Genomic DNA, 21405 nt, shown 5'->3' with positions numbered 1-21405 from the left:
AAAAAGAAAAAGAAAAAAAAAATATGTCCTGGGCTGGACAGATGGTTCGGTGGTGGTTAAGGTGTTTGCCTGCAAAGCTAAAGGACCCAGGTTCGATTTCCAAGTGCCCACGTAAAGCCAGATGCCCAAGTTCGCATATGCATCTGGAGTTCATGTGCAATGAATGGCTGGAGGCCCTGGCATGCGCTTTCTCTCCCTCTATCTGCTTCTCCTCCTCTCCAATAAATAAATATTTTTAAAAATTCTGTGTTGGGGTGAGGACAAATTCTGCCCTGCTTCTCAGAAGTCCCTAGGCACACTCTGCCGCCCAGCTTCCCCAGCTCTGGGTTGGAACAGGCTCCTCACAGCCCCCAGCTCCCACTCAGCAGCTGTGGGGTCATCCCTGGTAGCTGGAGCTTAGCAGAGGGCAGCGTTGCCTGGCCCTTTGTGTTTCAGGTACCTCCTTGGTACTGGAAAGCCTTCCATCGGGTCCCTGGCACATTAGCCTGCCTGCGTGCTGTGACTCTGCTCTCCTACAACTGCCCCTCCCACATTTCCAGAAATTCTTTCTGAGCTCAGGGGCCCTCGGGTGGATGAGACGGGGGCTTCTTGGAGGCAGACCTGCCGGGCTCATCTTCTTGCTCTGACCCCCAGCAGGAGCTGTGCGTGTCGGGAGTGCTGACTCCACGCCTGGGGACTGAACGGAGTGAGAAACACGCAGGCGCAGAGCTTTCCAACTTCAGCACCATCGCTTTCTGCGGCGGGCCTATGACCTTTGGGAAAGGCTACTAAGGTAAATGAAAACCAAATGCAAACCCAGACCGGGTCGCCCCACCCTATCTTGTCATTTTGTGTAGGGAAGCCATTAGTCAGAATAACTTTCAGGGGTGAAAGAATCCAGTTTGATCCCTGTTTCTCCTTTTGGGTCTGAGCACCTTGTGAGTGGGCGCTTCCTCCCACAGTGGTCACCAAAGTCATATGTACTTACCAATAACGAACGACCTAACTAAATAAATAAATCAGACAATATGGGGAAAAGACAAAGAGGAAAATGAAAACTACCTGTATGCCTCCTTCTGGGAGAGAACTCCTGCCATCTGAGTTGAGTATGTTCTTCCAGAATTTTCTGCAAACACATGCATACATTTTAAAAATGCATTTCATCACACGTACATTGTGTTTGATCATGAGTTTTTGTAGGTGATTGTCACTCCGTGGACACGTTTCCACATCAGTAAACTTTTTTTTCTTTGCTTGCATAGTTTTATTTTTTTAAATATTGATTTAATTATTTGAGAGAGAGGGGAAAGGGTAGATAGAAAGAGAGAAAACAATGGGCATGTCAGGGCCTCTAGCCACTGCAAAAGAACGGATGCGGGTGCTACCTTGTGCTTACGGGAGGACTGGGGAATTGAACCTTGGTCCTTCGCAGGCAAGTGCCTTACCTTCGAAGCCATCTCTGCAGGCAGACTTTCGTTCTTTTTACATTGAGAACTTTAATGTATGAGCATAATATAATTTGATCATCCTCGAGCCCCGTTAACCTCTTTTGTCCACTCTCTCTCACCCCCAGTCCACCACTCTCCTCTCTCTATGAGGTCCTTCCTCTGTTCTGTTGTCTCGTTAATTTGTCCTCTTCTGTCCTCCCAGTTAAAATGGGCTCAGAACAGTGCAGGGCTTGTGGGGTTACAGGCCACCACTGTGGGATCATGACTGTACCAGTCAATTCATGTCAAGAGGACAGTGTCCCCAAGGTACTCGCTCCCATCCTGTGGCTCTTCCATTCCTTCTGTCTGCTCAACTGTATTGTTCCCCGAAATTTGCAGAGTGTGATAGAAACCTCATTTAGTGTCAAACTCTCTAGCCTCTCATTTTCAGCTTTGTACGTCAGCAACGCGTAACCCTGCCATCATTTGAAATGTTCATGTTCTATACACAGGTGGCGTTCCTACAGTTAGTTCCTCGCCATTGGGCCTGGAGGTAATTTCCATTTGCATTGAAAATAGTATGGGCACTTGTTTTGGAACAACACGGCCCCTCAAATCTGAGTGTGAGATATTTCTTACCCTAGAGGAGGATTGACAACACGATTGGTTATTTGTTCCCTTACTAAATAAACTGATTAGTATGTAGACAGCCTTGGAGGGAGAAAATGCTTTTGCTTTTCTGCCAGGACCATAGCTGAGCTCTCAGAAGGAAGAGAGAGGAAGCCGGGTGTTTTTCCAGAGCTGTCCTCTCTGGGTGAGTGTGTTTGGGGAGCAGCGGAGTTTTCCCAGCGGTCATCAAGCCCATCTTAGGGGCTGGGGCCCTCCCTCTGCCAGTACACAGATGCGTGTTTTGCTCTCTGGCATGACAACCTACTAGGGAAATGCAGACAGAAAGCCCCAGAGAGCACCATAAACGACATAAACATGCCAATATCTAAAAGGTGAGAATGTACATCAAGACCTGCAGAGCGTCTCTCCCTTCCTTCCTTTTGCGTGGAACAATGATATTCTATCCCAACCACAGCTATCAGACCCAAAAGCATGCCGCCATCGCACAAAGGCGGTCACATTTGTGAGCTCCAAGAAAAATCCTGGTGATGTAACTTGATTGTGTTGACAAATTAACCTAATGAGAATAGTTTCCCACTACGAATTCATTAAGCAAAAATGTGCAAAGACGGTATTTGCAGCCTGTTAACCCTTAATTGGCACAACACTGAAAACACTTAATTGTGACAAGTGTCACCAAAATCCCTAATGTAGTTAATCGCTGTTAGACTTACAAAATTATACATTTTAAATGATGATCTTTAATTAAAAATTATTTGGGATTATCTTTAGCCCATGCTATCAAGTGAGCAGCTTTGGTACACTTGAGAGAGAACAGAGGCAAAGACACCTCTGGAAGGAGGTGGCTGTCCGTGTGGAGCCAAACTTGGGCCTATGGAAAATGTGTAGGCAAGGGAAGCCATTGTGAAATAGGCTTCGGAATTTCCAAGTGCTTTATGGGAAAGCACTGTCTCAAACCAGAGGAGAGGCCCTGGCATTAGATCGCTGTGTGATTGGGATAGATCATTCCTCTTCCTGATCAGGAAAATGAGAGAAGTTGAACTAGGCTGGACTGGGAGAGTCCATAAATAAATATGTTCACATGTCCATTGGCTTACTCCAAATTCAGGATGAGGTGGATAAGCTTCCATGGAACCATGAAAGTACACCGCAGACTCTAAAATGTACCAAGGAAACTTAAAAATAATGGGAGGAACAAAAAAGGTGAGGATCAATTAGATTTTCTTTTGTCTCCTGACACATCTGCCTTTAGCACACACAACTAATTGCCTCTTCTTCCATGGTGGTCCCCGTAGGTGTGGAGGAGAGTTTTCATCCTAACCAAGAAGCCCTGTGGAAAACAGAAAAGTAAATACTTTTCTTAAGTTAGAAAAAAAAAAAAAAACAATTAAGTTCTGAGGTTGTGCTAATCTGCCTTCCACTTTCTATACTCTGCACAATCCATTTCAGAGTTCAAATTCAAATTATAGTAGCATCGTTGGGTTCCCTGGTGGCCCATCATCATGTACACAGTTTTAATGATCTATATTCTGAGGTGGTTGAACAGTGGTCTACCCCCAGAGACTTGGAAGTCTCTGAGGCGTGTGTTCAAAAAACACAGCTGGTGGCAGACCTTGGAATCCCAGTGGGGTGGAACAGGGAACAGGTAGGGGAGAGGAAGGCAGCAACAGGATGGCCACGTTGATAGGAAGTGATGACTTCTTGGCTACATGGTGACCTCTGGCATGACCCACTGTAGGAAGGGGGTGTTGGGAAGAGTGTGAAGATTGAATGGAGTACAGCTGACATGAACACCATGGAATGTTTTCCTAGCTGTGATGACAGGTGAATCAAAGAATGCCAGCTTCTCTGGGTAGGGCTGCTCTCAAGGAAGGTCAAGCATGCTTCCTCTTATTGCCTGCTCCATTCTGAGACCCCTGGGCTCATGCTGGGAGGCCACAGAGCCTCCATCCACTTCCTCTTCTTCCTTCCACACCTGTCTCCCAACAACAGAAACCCAGAGCTGATCACTTTTGGGTTCTAGAGTCACTAACACCTGTCCTCCATGAGACTGTAGGCATGTCACCATCTATTACTACTGCTTGTTCTTTGCTTTGCATTAAACTGTTCTCCTAATTAAAGTAGTGTCTCTGGCTCTCCTGCAATTGAGTCCAGCACTTGCCAGGGGAAGGATATTTGAGACACTATAGGGTGTCACCAGCGGGGCATGAAGACACCCCCTGGCTTCATGGATTTCCAGGCAGTGGGTAGTGATGGAGATGCTGGTGCACTGTTCCAGAGAGTGGCGGGAGCTTAGGAGGATGCTCTTGGGGGAAAGCCAAAGGGAAGTGTTTCACAAATAAGTGCAACTGCTGTCCTCCCTCTCCAAGAAAACTGTATATCCAAGGAGAAAAGATAAAGGGTAAAGGTGGGGCCTCTGTGACTGACACAAGACAGGAGTCAGCAGAGAGCATCAAGAGATGGTCAGATATTGATGAATGCATGCTATTTTTTAAATATATATGTTCTTTATTGACAACGTCCATACTTACAACAAACCATGGTATTTCCTTCCCATTCTCTGCTTTCCCCTTCATAACTCTGCTGCCCATCATATCCCCTCCCTCTCTCCATTAGTCTTTCTTTTAATTTGATGTCATCATTTTTTTTTCTTATTATGAGGGTCTTGTATTGTTGTATTGCTAGGCACTGAGAGGTCTTGGATATCGAGGCCAAATTCTGTCCAAACAGTTGTATGTAAGGAGTGGTATGCTTCCTTTGGCTCTTACATTCTTTCTGCCACCTCTTCTGCAATGGACCCTGAGCCTTGGAGGATGTGAGATGTTTCAGTGCTGGACACTGCTCCACCCCTTGTTCTCAGCACTATGGTTTTTTTTTTTGTTTTTTTTTTTTAACCAAATTATAGGATTCAAAAACTCAGCTAAATTCTACTTGCCCCTTTCTACCCATGCTTGCCCCTGGTACACCCTCACCATGGGTAACATAGTTACCTGTTGGTGGTTATTTCCCTAGATCTTCACATTGTGCTTTTATGCTAAGCTCTATGTACCCATATACCATTGCTCTAAGTTTTATATCACAGTTACTAAACTGTAATCCCTACTGTATCTGGGTCATTCATTTCATTTCTCATATAGTTAGTGCTCTGTTATATGGGTCAGTCCCCTTCTGATGGACACGTAGGTTACTTCCTGGTTTTTATTGTTAGAAGCAAAGTATGCACATATTTTTCACTCACAGAAATGCTCTACATTACACCATTCTCCTAATTAAAGAGTGACTCTGTCTCTCTTGCAGTTGGTTTACCCCTCCTCCCACCAAGGGAAGGACATTTTTTTTCCTGAGAAGGAACATTTTCCTGACATCTTAGAAATTGATCATGATTCTTGGCTTTGGGTAGGAAGAGTTCACTGGATATATTTGGGATAGGATGGTGAGTCTGCATTTTGTCATTAAAGACTAATCAAAGTTTCAAGGAGACAGAGAAAAGGGATGAGGCTCTGGAGTGGGGAGAAGCAGAGATGTGGCCAAGAGGAACTGGTCTGGTGGAATATACAGGGTTGATGTTTGGTGCTGGGGTGGAGGTGGAGTGGCCGGAAGGGTGTATCTGGGAAGCATATGGATTTGGGTGTTGTAACAGGCAAAAGCAACTTTCTTACAGGGTCTCCTAGGTGATGATTGGCCCAAGTGACATTATTATTATTATCATCATCATATTTCATATGGATACATCACGAGTTGGTGTCCTCTTTTCCCTCATTCCTGCTCCCATTGTGTTGGGGACCCTCCTCAGTGGGATTATTGGTACTCCCTATGGGGCTGTGGTTTATGCATTGTGGAAACAACAGTCACTTATTGTTCTTGGTGGGGGGAGTGAATACCTCTGGTGGTGATGTGGGAGTCTGCAGGGTGGGGGGTACCAAATGCTGCTTAATATATTTGAAAAGGGTGTTACTCCCAGAACTACACTTGCCCTGGGCAAACTCAAGAGGAGAGATGCAGCCAACAGCTCCAGCTGGGCTTCAGTCTTCCTTTAAGCCTCAGGCCTGGCTCCCAGGCTTGTGGAAAGCTCCCAACATGAACCTGCAAGACTGTGTTCTCATCCCCGAAGGGAGACAGTGAAGACCCAGGCTGGGCTTAAGGGGACAGTGAAGTCTTCCAGCATCAACCAGTCCCTGACAGGGCAGGAGGATTAGCACTATGTGCTTCTGGGTGTGGGGACTGGAGACTGGAGTGGGATTTAGATAAGGAGGGAGGAACGAAAGTTGGAAAGGAGGCCTACACATGCACAGCAATGGCGCTGACCACCACCGAGGGACTCTCAGGATTTAAGGTGACAGCGGAGCTGTGGAAGGTCTGACAAAGCAGAAACCAAGCCCCAGGTATGCAGGAGGGGTGTGGCCTGGGGACCACAGGCAGTGTCAGACGGAAGGGGTAAGGGGCAACAAGCCGCACCTCAGGAAGGTGGAGCATGAGAGAGGGAAGGAGAGCTCGCAGGAGGAATTCTAGAAGGTTTGGTGGGTGTATGACAAAGGCCCATCCAAGGGTCCAGTTCTAACCTCCACCTCTCTTTCCTTCAGGAAAGGGGAGCCTGACCAACGAAGGGGACTTTGTCAGGTAGATGCGTCATTCAAAGAGCAGAGCTTCTAATCTTTGAGGCCCTTAGGAGTCACAGGTCAAAAATAATGGTCTGGTCTCCAGGGACAGACAATGCCATGGTAACAAGAGAGAAGCATCCAGGGAAGGTGGCTATGCAGTGCCTGGCACAGTCTCTAGTCACTTCACAGACTCAAAGCTAGGTGACCCAGAGCTAGTGCCTGACCCCCCTGAAGGTTTTCTTTCTTCTTTCTTTCTTTCTTTTGTGTGTGTGAAGCATGGGCAATGCTAGTCCTGATTGTCAGGCTGTGCAGGGATAAACAACCGCGAGCACAATGTGTGTAGACAAGAAGGCTGGCGCACAGTAGGCACTCAGGGTTGTTGTAACCATCAGTTCTTTCTGTGACTCCCAGAGGCTCATTTGAGGCCATCCTTTGAATTGTCCTGATAACCAGCCTGAGCTCTCAGGAGGGCCCTACAGTGACATCGTGGACATCAGGTGCTCACAGTCTCGCAGGACTCCCAGATCCCGGGTCATTGCTGGGGTCACCATGTCCTCAAGGGCTCCTGTACTTGTCTTGCCCACCTGTTTGTTTCCCTCCCTCATTCCTGACCTTTCCAAGACACTGAGACCTGGAGAATAAAGGCTATGCTTCCCTCCCACCTCTTCCCTCCACAGTTTTTCTCCTGTACTAGGAACAATATTCTTGGTCCAAAGGCACCATCGTCAAAAGGACTTAGTCATCCATCAGTTAGCATGTAGCACTGAACGCCCATGCTCTCGTGTATAGATGTTTTTGTCATATTGACTGGTTCTTCCTGACATAAGCTGATGCCCAACGTTTAGCTGAGAATGGAGGAGAACGGCCCCCGAGGCCTCTGGAATGGCGGATCTCACAGTAGGGAAAAGATTTTGTGCATCTGCGGACAAGGAGGGCAGCAATTCAGAGGCTGATGAAAATCGTCTTTGTGGAATGAGCTGGCAGCCAGAGCTACAAGTCCCTGTCTCTGCCAGCTGGGTGGGCAGAGGACAGGCCTTAGAGTGGAGGTGTCAGACTCTTATGCCATCGTCTACAGATGTGTCGGGCTGCATTCATCTTGACCCTGGCACAACATCTTCCCTCTGCCGAGGATGGAAGTAAAACAGGGCTTTTGGGTCCACTCAAAGGTTGGTGAGGAATTCCTGGCAGAGGACCAAGCAATCGCTGACGTCAGGCATCCGAGGGATTTTATTTTGGAGGAGTTTGCCTCCTCAGTACATCCATTAGGATTCACGTGGGCCCCTCACTTTAAAGATCTGTGGTGCCTCAGATGAGCTCGGGTGTGTCCACTGTGGGGCTAGGTATTCTGTGTATCAGGGATGGAGAAGATTCTGTCAGTTAGTGAGAATGATGTCACAATGTGGAGGCCAGAAAGGAACACACTGGCCAAGAAGATGTCCTCACCAAGTCACGGAGGCTGGGAGGCAGCTATAGTGCAGCTATAGTCTTCCCTTTGCCTCTGCCTACTCTGTCCTCCTCCTCTGTCTTCAAAGTGGGCAGTATCCATTTCGTCTTCCTTGGGAAATAGAACCTTTTGTGGTGTTGTCCCTTTAATCCCCAAATTCATTCAGTTTGAGTGGTTAATATGACTTCCCACTGCCCTGGGCCATGGGTGTGGTTCAGAGACAGGGCATGTGACTAACACCCATCCAGGAGGCTGCATCCGGGATGTGTCTTGGCCTGGCTTGGAGTGAGGCACATTTCCTCAGCTACAGGAGCTGGTGTGATGCGAGCCTGGACCATTCGAAGTTATGTGGGGAGTCAATGTGGGCATGAAACAAGCCTAAAAGGAAAGAAGTTTGGAGATGGAGAGAGACAATTTTTTTTTAATTTAATTTTTTTATTAATATTATTATTTTCTTTTCACAATTTTTATTAACATTTTCCATGATTATAAAAAAATATCCCATGGTAATACCCACCCTCCCCCCCCCTGCACTTTCCCCTTTGAAATTCCATTGTCCATTATATTACCTCCCCATCTCAATCATTGTACTTACATATATACAATAGCAACCTATTAAGTACCCTCCTCCCTTCCTTTCTCTTCCCTTTATATCTCCTTTTTAACTTACTGGCCTCTGCTACTAGGTATTTTCCTTCTCACACAGAAGCTCAATCATCTGTAGCTAGGATCCACATATGAGAGAGAACATGTGGTTCTTGGATTTCTGGGCCTGGGTTACCTCACTTAGTATAATCCTTTCCAGATCCATCCATTTTTCTGCAAATTTCATAACTTCATTTTTCTTTACCACTGAGTAGAACTCCATTGTATAAATGTGCCACATCTTCATTATCCACTCATTAGTTGAGAGACATCTAGGCTGGTTCCATTTCCCAGCTATTATAAATTGAGCAGCAATAAACATGTTTGAGCACGTATTTCTAAGAAAATGACATGAGTCCTTAGGATATATGCCTAAGAGTGCTATAGCTGGGTCATATGGTAGATCAATCTTTAGCTGTTTTAGGAACCTCCACACTGATTTCCACAATGGCTGGACCAAATTGCATTCCCACCAGCAGTGTAGGAGGGTTCCTCTTTGTCCACATCCCCACCAACATTTATGATCATTTGTTTTCATGATGGTAGCCAATCTGATAGGAGTGAGATGGAATCTCAATGTAGTTTTAATCTGCATTTCCCTGATGACTAGTGACGTAGAACATTTTTAGATGCTTATATGCCATTCATATGTCTTCCTTTGAGAATGCTCTATTTAGCTCCATAGCCCATTTTTTGATTGGCTTTTTTGATTCCTTATTATTTAACTTTTTGAGTTCTTTGTATATCTTAGATATTAATCCTCTATCAGATATATAGCTGGCGAAGATTTTTCCCATTCTGTAGGTTGCCTCTTTGCTTTTTTTCACTGTGTCCTTTGCAGTGAAAAATCTTTGTAACTTCATGAGGTCCCAGTGATTAATCTGTGGTTTTATTGCCTAAGCAATTGGGGTTGTATTCAGAAAGTCTGCCAAGACCAATATGTTGAAGGGTTTCCCCTAATTTTTCCTCTAGCAGTTTCAGAGTTTCAGCTCTGATGTTAAGGTCTTTAATCCATGTGGACTTAATTCTTGTGCATGGCAAGAGAGAAGAATCTATTTTCATCCTTCTACATATATATACATCCAGTTTTCCCAACACCATTTGCTGAAGAGGGTGTCTTTTCTCCAATGAGTAGTTTGGGCATTTTTATCGAATATCAGGTGGCTATAGCTATGTGGACTTACATCTGGGTCTTGTATTCTGTTCCACTGATCTACATGTCTGTTTTTGTGCCAGTACCACACTGTTTTCGTTATTATGGCTCTGTAGTATAGGTTAAAATCAGGTATGGTGATACCACCAGCCTCATTTTTGTTGCTCAGAATTATTTTAGAAATTCGAGGTTTTTTGTGATTCCAAATTAATTTTTGGATTGCTTTTTCTATTTCCATGAAGAATGCCTTTGGAATTTTGATAGGGATCACATTAAATGTGTAGATTGCTTTGGTAAGATTGCCATTTTCACAATATTGATTCTTCCAATCCAGGAACAAGGAATGTTTCTCCACTTTCTAGACTTTCTAGTGTCTTCTGCGATTTAGTTTTAAACATTGAAGGAAATATTTGTAATAGTTAGCTTCCATAGCTGTGACCAAAATGCCTAAGAGAAAAACTTAAAGAGTAGAGATATTAGTTTTGGCTAATAGATTCTCATGTTTGAATTTTTAGTCAGCCAGCTCTATTACTTTGGGTGTGAGACTAGGCTACATACCATGATGAAAGTGTGCAGTGGAAATGACTTCTGTCATTGTAGTGGAGAGGAAGCAAAACTAGAAACTTGGTGAAACTTCAGAATGTTCCTAATGACCTACTTTCTTCAGCTATGGGCAACCTCTGAGAGTTTCCACAACATCCCAATATAACTCAACCAGCTGGGAATGAAGCTTTCAACTTTTTATGTTCAAAAGGTTATTTTCCTTGAATTTTCCTTTTCTTTTCCTTTCTTTTCTTTTCTTTGTCCTTCCTTCCTTCCTTTCTTTCTTCCTTCCTTCTTCCCTCCCTCCCTTCCTTTCTTTCTTTTGTGCATATATGCATGTGTGCATCCATTTGTGCCAGGGTCTCTTGTCTCATGCTGCTGCAAATGAATGCTCATCCAGGTTTATGACCATGGATGGGGGAATTGAACCTGAGACAAAAGACTTTGAAAGCAAGCACCTTTAACCACAGAGCAATTTTTCCAGCCCCATAGACTTCTATATACTTTTAGTTTTAACTTAAAAAACTTTTGAATATTTACATCCTCTTCCACATAACACTGTCCTTTATCTGCCCTTCCCCATCCTCACTGCACTGAACTCCCTCATCTTTCCAACTGTTCCCTCTTTTCTTTTTATGATCTATTTGTTTTATTTGCCCTCCTCCATCATCCATGAAAGTGTGTCGATGAGACCAATATTAGGCAGGTCTTATGTAGGTCAAGATAGCCACTCTGAAGTTAGGAATGCAACAAGCAATTTTTATCCAGATACTGGTGTTTCAGAGTACTTCTCTTCAAGCTTTTGCTCTTGAATCCTTTTCTTTACCTTTTCTGCATTGGTCCTTGAGATTTGGTGATAGAAATATCTCCTTTAGGGCTGAACACACCACTGCCTTTTCTTCTTAGCATTTTGACCACTTTTGAGTCTCCTCAGTAGTTACTGTTATCTTGGTGATTTTTGTCATCACAGTGAGGTGAAAGAAAATGGATGACAGTTGTCCAGGCAGTTGAAAGACTTAAAAGATTTTCTTGACCTATCCAGAGAACTGAGGTAGGGATTCTTAGTCACAGTATCCCTCAGGTTCTGTTCCTCCCACTTCTCTGGTTCTTCTTAAGTCTCTGTTCTCTCCCGAGAGAGACAATTTTTATGACATAGTGTGTCTGGATGCTGCTGAGCTTAAAGGCCACCCAAGCCATTGGTTAAATGCACTTACAAAGGCTCAACTCACCCCAATTTTAAAAATTTTTCTTTTCTTTTTTTTTTTTTTGGCTTTTTGAGGTAGAGTCTCACTCTAGCCCAAGCTGACCTGGAATTCACTACATAGTCTCAGTGTGGCCTCGAACTCATGGCGATCCTCCTACCTCTGCTTCCTGAGTGCTGGGATTAAAGGCGTGCACCACCACGCCAGGTAATTCACCCCGTTTTTGTTTATGGTTATATCTTTGGATTTTTGGCAAAAAAAAAAAAAAAAGTGGATTAACACACACAAAGCCCTCTTGGGAGGAAGGACATACTGACAACTTGTTTGAATTACTGAGGCTAGCAGCCCTTCTTGCCACCTGCAGAGACCCCCTACAAGGGACAGGAAGGTAAGTCCATTCATCTTGACCAGGAAGCTGCTGACACTGGTTGGCATATCTTTTTATTTCATATTACTTTTGTTCTCCAATTCAGTTTGGTTTGTTTAGCTTATATCTCACATGAATACACTTTTATGGCTCCACTATCCTTTTTCCTCTCTTTCCCCTGTCTCCTCTCTTTTCTTTCTTCTTTCCTTCCTTCTCTTCTGTCTTCCTCCCTTCCCTTTCCTTTCCCTTCCTTCCCTTTCCCTTCCTTTCCTTTTCTTTCTCCCTTATTCCCTTCCTCCCTCCCTCCCTCCCTCCCTTCCATCCTGTGATGAAGTCTTGTGGTATGAAGTACGTATGTGTGTATAGATGAGTTACATGCACACGTGTGTGGAAGCCAGAGGAGCATGTGCACGCCCTCCTGCATTGCTCTTTCCCTTGTTTCTCTGAGATAGGGGTTTCCGCTAACCCTGGATCTGCTTTTTTTAAGTGAAACTGGCTGACCAGCAAACTCCAGAAATCCTACTGTTTTTGCTTCCCTCAGAACTGAGGTTACAGACGTACATGGTCATGAGCAGATTTTTATTTGGTTGTCTGAGAAATAACTCAGATCTTCATGCTTATTCAGCAAGTACTCACCCACTGAGCCATCTTCCTGCCATCTCTCCATCTCCCTCTCCCTCCCTTCTCCTTCCTTCCTTCCTTCCTTCCTTCCTTCCTTCCTTCCTTCCTTCTTTCTTTCTTTCTTTCTTTCTTTCTTTCTTTCTTTCTTTCTTTCTTTCTTTCTTTCTCTCCATCTTTCCTTCCTTCCTTCCTTCCTTCCTTCCTTCCTTCCTTCCTTCCTTCCTTCCTTCCTTCCTTCCTCTCTCCCATCCCATCCCTTCCTCCCTTACTCCATTCCTCCCTCCCTCCTTCCTTCCTTCCTTCCTTCCCTTCCTTTTTTCTCTCTCCCTTCCTCTTTCTTTCTTTTTGGCACAAACAGTCTTTATTGGGCTCACACCAGGAGTCTGTGAGCTTGTTAATTTTCTTCTCCACATCCTTTTCCGCCTGTTTCCTTGGCTGGCCTTGAGACCTGCCTCATCTTCCAGAAGTGGATGGTGGCCTTCTCTTTCCGCTTCTCCTCCAGAGTGGCTGTCCCTGCCTGGTGCTTTCAGCTGACCTCGTGAGGCAGGTACCGAAGCTGAGGCAACACTCTGGTGGACTTCAGCCACATAGCCGTGAGGTCCCCAGGGACCACCACCTGCTTTTTCCTGTCTTGGGGGAGGGGGCAATCTCGCCAAACACCATGAGTGGCTCCAGGACAGCCTGACCAGGCTTGGTCTTGTGGGGCAGCACGCCCAGCATAGCTTGCCAAAAGATGTGGTTGAAGGACTGGTGTTCATCTGTATTCAGAGGAAGGACAGGTACTTTAAATTGTTTCTGTAGAAATTGCCAAAAATGCTAATGCCCTCGTTCATTGCACACAACCACCACTTTGGGCCCAGCAGTTCCTGCTTGGCCCCCACAGCTGCCAGATCTCCCCCCCCCATCTTCAGCAGCAGCCCAGAGAAGACTTGGTGCCTCTTTCTTTAGCTGCATTCACTCTAGAACATTTTCTGTGCCATTTCTCTGCTCTCTAGCCCATATACATACTCTCTCACTCATATTTTTCTCCCTCTTTTCCCCCTTTCCCATTCCTTCCTCATTCTACTAATCATGACTCTTGACTCTAGAAAACTAAAAACTACATTTTCCCAATCAATATCCTCGTGCCACTGTCTCCGAATCTTATCAGGGACACAAGTGTCTTCTGCTACAAGGTAACACGGACTGCTGTCAAGTCATTAGATGTGCAGCAGATTAGTTCTCCCCTAATGAGCTGTGGAGAAGATAAATCCCAGCGAACATGACTCACCTGGAAGACATGTAACAGGACGCAACAAGGAGAGGCAAAAGTGAAAGCAAGCGCAGGTCTGGGGAGGTGGTTTCGTCTGTCAAGTGCTGGGTGTTCAAGCACGAGCAGCTGAATTCAGATTCCCCGCACCCATACAAAATGCCAGGCACAGGCTGGAGAGATGGCTTAGTGGTTAAGGCACTTGCCTGCAAAGTCTAAGGACCCAGGTTTAATTCTTCAGGTCCCACGTAAGCCAGATGCACAAAGTGCCACATGCATCTAGAGTTCGTTTGCAATGGCTAGAGTCCCTGGCATGCCCATTCATTCCCTCCCAGCCTCTCTGTCACAAATAAATAAATCTTTAAAAGCCAGGCATGGTGGCACATGCTTAGAAATGCCAACACTGGGGAGACAGAGACACAGTGATCCCAGGGGCTTGCGAGCCAGCTAGTCGGTCTGAGCAGGTGAGCTCCAAATTCAGTGAGAGAATTTATCACAAAAGATAAGGTGGAGGGCAATTGAAAAAGACACCAAACATTGACAAGATTCACAAACCCACGACCAAACCAAAAGGAAAAGAGAAAACTCAAATTAGTAAAACTAGAGATGCAAAGGAAGATGTTACAGCACGTTCCAGTGAAATCTAGAGAAATATTAAGGAATATTTTGAAAAATTTCAAAAACTGGAAAATATGAAAGACATGCATAAATTCCTAACTACATATGACCTGCCAAAATTTAATGCAAGAAAACATAAACAACTTAAATAGACCCATAATAAATGATTAGGTTGAAGCATCAATTAAAACTCTCCTGAGCCAAGCCCAGGACTGAACAAGCTCAGTGCTGAATTCTATCAAACTTTTAAGGCAGAGCTAACATTAATTGTACTCAGACTGTTCCACCAAATACAAATGTAAGGAATACCACCTAATTCATTCTGATATCAAAACCAGATAAGGGCACAATGAAAATGAAACTAGGGCCGGAGAGATGCCTTAAGATGGTTAAGGCGCTTGCCTGCAAAGCCAAAGGACCTGTGTTCGATTCCCCAGGATCCACATTAGCCAGATGCACAAAGTGGCACGTGCGTCTGGAGTTTGTTTGCAGTGTCTGTAGGCCCTGGTATGCCCATTCTCCCTCTCTCTATCTCTCTCTGCCTCTCTCTCTCTTATAAATAAATAAATAAGTAAATAAATCTCTAGACCAATTCTCTAATGAACACTTCTCATTGCTGGGAAAAACTGCCTGACTAGATGCAGCTTATGGGAAGAAAAGGTTTATTTCAGCTTGAAGTTTCATCATGATGGAGAAAGCATGACATTCGGACAGCGGGGCATCACATGTCACCACGTCAATGGCAGGGGGGCAGCAGAGTGTCAGCTGCCTCTGAATGCACGGTGGGCCGGACGAGTTGACCTCAGGGTCTGCACTCCACAGACGCATGTTGTCCTTCAAGGTTTTACCTCCCAAAGACTCCTCAGTTTTCCCAAATTGCCACCGGTTGAGGACCAAGTATTCAAAACTCTTGAGGCTGTGGAGGACATTTTGTGCACACTACCACATTCCAACCCTGGCTCCACCCCTGGGGTAATGCTAGAATTAAGACTGAAACCCAACTCTTTCCCTCTCAGGATAGCTCCTCACTCAGGACAGAAAAAGAGGGTGCTTTAGTTCACACACACACACACACACACACACACACACACACACACACACGCACGCACTTGCTCCCAAATCCCAGGATTTATTTTATTTTACTTTGCAAAGGCACCTTTAAAGAACAAAGATAATGTGAACTGACAAGGTCCAGACAGAGTCAAGCTCTTGGGAGGGTAAGTTAATTGACTCCTTGGTATGCAGCAAGTTTCAGTGCCACTTTTGCTGGGTGACTTTGGACAAATCACTTTGCTTCCTTGGCAAAAGTCATTGTTTTTTTTTTTTCCTGTGAAGGATATCCATTTTACTGAGCTGTTGGGATATTTGAACATACCAAAGGTTTTGGAAACCATAAAGACACGAGTCAGGGATGGGCTGTTGGGAAACTCACTAGACTTACTGGATGGGCCAGAAATGTCTCTTGGCCTAGTTTTTTTTTTTTTTGTGTGTGTGTGTTTGTTTTGTTTTGTTCTTCACCTTGGACATGGAAGAATTCAGTGAATGTTGATAGAAAGGATGGAATCTCAGAAGCTTGTTCTCACTATAATGAAACTAGACATAGCATTTTAGGTTGCGCTCTGTCCCCAACCTCAGATCTCTGATGGAGAGGCTGGGAGGGAAAGTTGGGCAAGGATCCCAGGGCTGTCTGTATGGGGGTTTGATTCAGGTGTCCCCATCAACTTAGGTGTTCTGAATGCTAGATTCCCAGCTGATGGAGATTTTGGAATTAACACCTCCAGGAGGCAGTGTATTGTTAGGGGTGGGCTTATGGGTGTTATAGCCAGTTTCCCCATGCCAGTGTTTGGCACCCTCTTCTGTTCCTGTTGTTCATCTTATGTTGGCCAGGGGGTGATGTCCACCCTCTGTTCATGCCATCATTTTCCCTGCCATCGTGGAGCTTCCCCCTCCAGCCTGTAAGCCAAAATAAACCTCTTTTTTTCATAAGCTGTTCTTGGTTGGGTGATTTCTTTTTTCTTTTTTTTTAAATTTATTTGAGAGTGACCAACAGAGAGTGAAAGAGGCACATAGATAGAGAATGGGCATGCCAGGGCCTCTAGCCACTGCAAAGGAACTCCAGATACATGTGCTCCTTGTGCATCTGGCTAACGTGGGTCCTGGGGAATCGAGCTTCAAACCGGTTCCTTAGGCCTGACAGGCAAGCGCTTAACCGCTAAGCCATCTCTGCAGCCCTGGTTGGGTGATTTCTACCAGCAATGTGAACCTGACTGCAACAGTCTGTTAGGTACTTGTAGGGTGCTGGAGACCTTAACTGTGATGCTAATGCTGACTCTTGGCCTGGGGAGGAGGTACTTGTGAACCCAGCAGGAAAGAGAGGCTTGTGATGGCTGGAACTTTGTGTGTGTGTACTTGTGTGTGTGTGAGAGAGTGTTTGTGTGTGTAGCTCTTCTGCTCTTTTCTTTGGGGGATAAATTACTGCAGCTTTATAGCTATTTCAGGAGTTTCTGGAAACTCCAACTGGATGAGTTCCAAACATGAAATTCTTTTCTAAGTCCAACTCCCGCAGGTCCTTCCTGGGGAGGGAAAAAGGGTCATCCTCCTTGCCTCTGACAGACATCCATTCATTCTCCAGATGGGTAACTGGTGTGATATTCACAGTCTTCCCCCTGAAGGAATCCAATAACATCACTGCACTGCCCCCTCTCAGACTCACAGCCACCCTGTGAGGGTGGAGCGTGAAAGGGCTGCTTGGCAGTCACGCTGTCAGAGCTGGGGCTGGGGATGCTCCCTTGTCACCCCGTCTTACTGCCCCACATTCTCCTTCACCTAGGAAATGTAGCTGGTGTCCACTGAATGCTTCCACCTGCTACCACTGCCTATGGCCTAGAAGGCATCTCAGTTATTATGTTGAAAGTATCTCTGATGTTATATGGTCTAAGAATTGAACCCCTCCCACTTTCGAGCTTAGAAAAATTTTCCATGTCGCCAGACAGCTGTGGCCCTGGCTCCTCAGTCTCTCTGTGTTCTGTTTTGCTCCAGACAGCCTAGCCTGGTGGAAGAGCTGAGGTTTATGCCTTTGGAATCTCAGGCATTACCTGTTGTAAATCAGCCTAGGGTGCCAAAGGTGACAGTTACTACTCTCCTTCATACATCTCCCCGGTCTCATTCATAAGACAACTGTGGACATGTCTCCTGGACAGGGCAGGTGAAGTATACCAGGGATCATGAAGAGTCAGGCACTCTGGATGGAGGGAGCCTTGTGGCCCCTCTCAAGGTGTGCCCATGGGTACTCCCAAGACATGGTCAGATGCCCCCTGCTCCCAGAGGGCAAGAAAGCCAAACAGGGCTTTCAGCATTGGTTGGGGTTTGGGGATCATGAGGTCTACTCCTGCGTAATCACATAGGACATTGGACTCTTGGGGATTTGTTTATGATTGCCCTACAAGTCAATGGTTGAGCTAAAAGGATGAGCTAAGAGACAAACAGAAAATATGGGGGCTTAGCCAGAGAGAGCATTTGACTGACTTCTCCTCTGCACATTTTTATTGTCTCTCTTTAATTTTAATTTTTTATTTTTATTTATTTGAGAGAGAGAGAGAGAGAGAGAGAGAGAGACATGGAGACAGAATTGGCACTCCAGGGCCTCGGCCCCTGAAATCAAACTCCAGATGCTTGTGCTACCTAGTAGGCATGTGAAACCTTGTGCTTGCCTCACCTTTGTGCATCTGGCTTATGTGAGATCTGGACAGTCGAACATAGGTCCTTAAGCTTCTCAGGCAAGCGTCTTAACTGCTAAGCCATCTATCCAGCCCTATTGTCTGTGTTTGATTTGCAACAAAGCCTGGATTGGAGCCTGGGCAATACTTTCTCTTCCCTAGTAGGCACCAGGGTTGCAGTACTGAGGCTGTAGCTGTGATGGTTGGAGATAGTAGATTATGGGGTTCTGCTGGAAGTGAGAGACTGCTCCCCACCCCCTGTTATTGTATTTGATAAAGCTTGGTATACACACTGGCTGTGGGGTCAGTTGGGCAACTGGCTTGCTGTGCCTCTTGGCCACACGCTATCTGAGTGTGGTTTCATTTAACTTTGGGGTGGGGTTCCTGTATCTCTTCTTGAATATTAATTTATGGAAAGAATCTTCACAGGGTTGAAATATAGATCCACTTGCTGTCAGTTTAAACTTCATCAGTAAGTAGAGAACACTCTGGGGTCCTTGGGTATCTGAGATCAGGTCCTCAGGATTGTGTGGGCAGGCACAGAGAGCCATCGCCTTGAGCCCTCAACCATTCTTAAATATTCAATTCAGTGATATTAGATACATTAACATTTACTCAACGGTTGCCGCACTATTATCACTATAAGATTTTGCCTTCCTAAAGGGAAACACTGTATTCCTTCAACTCTGGCATAGATATGCTAGAAGTATAATGGCTAATATAACGGTAATAATTGTATGTTTAATCTTTTGAGGAACATCCAAATGTCCCCTTATCCCTTAACTTTTCCCAATGCAAGAGACAGTGCAGTACATCAGGGAATCGGCCGGTGTCTGGATGGGACCACCTTCTGCCACATGGGGTCTCCCTCCAAGTTAGGGGATGGAGGATAAGGCTGGACTGGGGGGTTCCTGCCCTCAGCACTCCAGTTTACACTAAGCCCTGGGAAGGAAGTGTGGCCTAACTGTGCCTGCGGTGGTGAGGAAGAGTCAGGGGCCTGGGCGCTGCAGAGTCATGAGCCCTCAGCCAAGTCTGCACAACGGAAGGCTTTGTACACAAAGGTGGGTGAGAACACAGGTGCACATTGGCATTTACATGCATACATACATACAAAGGTAAGGTATGGGGCTGGAGAGATGGCTTAGCGGTTAAGTGCTTGCCTGTGAAGCCCAAGGACCCCGGTTCGAGGCTCGGTTCCCCAGGTCCCACGTTAGCCAGATGCACAAGGGGGCGCACGCGTCTGGAGTTCGTTTGCAGAGGCTGGAAGCCCTGGCGCGCCCATTCTCTCTCTCTCCCTCTATCTGTCTTTCTCTCTGTGTCTGTCGCTCTCAAATAAATAAATAAATAATTTTAAAAAAAGGTAAGGTATGTATATATGTATGTATGTAAATAGCCCTCTACTTTTAAACTGCAAGGGCAGAGTTGAATAGTTGTAGCAACAGCAGGATGGGCTGATAAGCCTTCAGTATTCACACCCTGGCTCTTTGTAGAGAAAGTGTGCAACTTGTGTTTTAGCCCGCAACTCTGGAGTTGGAACACACGGTTCCGATGCCTGCTTGCTTATTATTCAGGCAGCCTGGGCAAGTGTTTTCACCTCCCTCAGCTTTATCCTTCCACCTCCGACGTCCTGATCACAGCTTTTCTGAGGGGTTGCGAGGGGAAAGACCTTACCCATATAAAATGCACACGGCACCTGTGTCTCCACGGTTTCGTTGGGAGGTGGAACTTGTGACGGTCTTGGGCAGGTGGACAGGCTCTTGGGGTCATTGAATGATCGTACCAATAGACTTTACTCACTTTGGGCCCATTTCCCTGTCTTTTATGTGGGGGCAACTACTTATGAAACTGAAAGAGGTGAAGGGCTCATCGGAAGCCCGAAGTAAATAGAAGGCGCTGATTTTATCCACTACTGCCCCTCTGTCTTCTGCTGGGCTGGTGGGCCTGGACGTTCTGTAGGATCCAGAGGACACATCGACATCTGTCTCTGTCCCCGCGTATCCCTGCTGTGGCAGCCAGCCCCTAGCACAAAGCACTGACGAGAGGGCGCAGAAGGGGTGTGCGTTCAAAAGTCTCCCTTTCTCGCAGCTTGGCACCCAGCCCAAACCCACTGCTACCTGAAAGGGTGCCAACCTGCGGAGCACACTGGAGTTTGCAAATCATCTTCTGTTTGCTATCCAAAGATCTACAAAGCTGAGGCTGCTTGTGGGTGTTCCCTGCTCTGCACTGGGTCCTGCTGGGGAAGTCTGTCTCTGTGAAGCTCAGTTCCTATATCTGTTTTATGTGTAGGCACATGAGAGTTGTAAAAGGATAAAAGGATTATTCAAGTCTCTGTGGATGTATGGGCGAGAAAGAGAGACACACACACACACAGATACTAAGTTTAGTTGAGACCGCTGGCGTGAACGTGGATGGGGTTATTTAACGGAGCCCGTACAACTGCACCATGGCAGAAAATGACTCGCCCTCATTCTTGTCTACGGTAAGTCATGAGACTACAGAGGGACTGAGGCGAATAAAGGAGGGTAACGTAGGGTTCATTTGATGAGAATGCAAGATATAAGTATGAAAATATCAAAACAAAAACCCCAAACAAACAAACAAACAAACAGAAAAACCCAAGCGAGTTTCCCAAGACATGGAAGTAGAGAGAAGGCAGAAAAAGGTTTAGCAGGAGCGGGAAGGGGATCAGTGTAGTGAGTGGTGAATAATACCGAAATACTATGTGTGTGAATGAAATGATCGAAAAATATAAATAAAAAAGGATTACTGAAGGATTTTTCCCTCGGACCTAATTTGAGCTTTTGCTGGTCTGGGGGTTGGGCCGAGAATGGTGGCAAAAGGTCAAGCATTTGTGAGTGAGAAGGAGGTCTGGGATTGAAAACTGTTGCCTGGTGAGGGGATTCTGTCATGCTGCCTGGCTGTGATGACAATGCACTTGAGTTACGTTGCATTAAAGAAAAAAAGCGTGGCGCTCGTCCAGTGGTTGAAATGCAGACGCCCACATGTATTTATATTCCTGGGGCCTGGGCCATGTGTGCGGCGACGCAGCCACCAGCGAGTTGTGGAACTGAAAATAACATATGTCTGCCTCGAGCGCCAGAGGAAATTGGAGTGCTGGGGAGACGGAGCGGGGTGCAGATGCAGAGAGGGGAAAGAAATCCTCCGGAGCTGCTGTGGTGTTTATCCACAGGCCCTCGTTTCTGCTCGCACATA

The 21405-nt window shown here is 45.8% G+C and overlaps 1 pseudogene; it reads right to left on the bottom strand.

Annotated features, from left to right (window-relative positions):
- Positions 1-6314: 6314 nt before the first annotated feature.
- On the bottom strand, positions 6315-13514 carry LOC123458925 (annotated as a pseudogene).
- Positions 13515-21405: the final 7891 nt, after the last annotated feature.

The sequence above is a fragment of the Jaculus jaculus genome, chromosome 1, assembly GCF_020740685.1.
Source record: "Jaculus jaculus isolate mJacJac1 chromosome 1, mJacJac1.mat.Y.cur, whole genome shotgun sequence".
In the NCBI taxonomy this organism is placed as follows: Eukaryota; Metazoa; Chordata; class Mammalia; order Rodentia; family Dipodidae; genus Jaculus; species Jaculus jaculus.
Note: the sequence above shows the minus strand (reverse complement) of the source record. Positions and strands in the feature narration are given on the sequence as shown.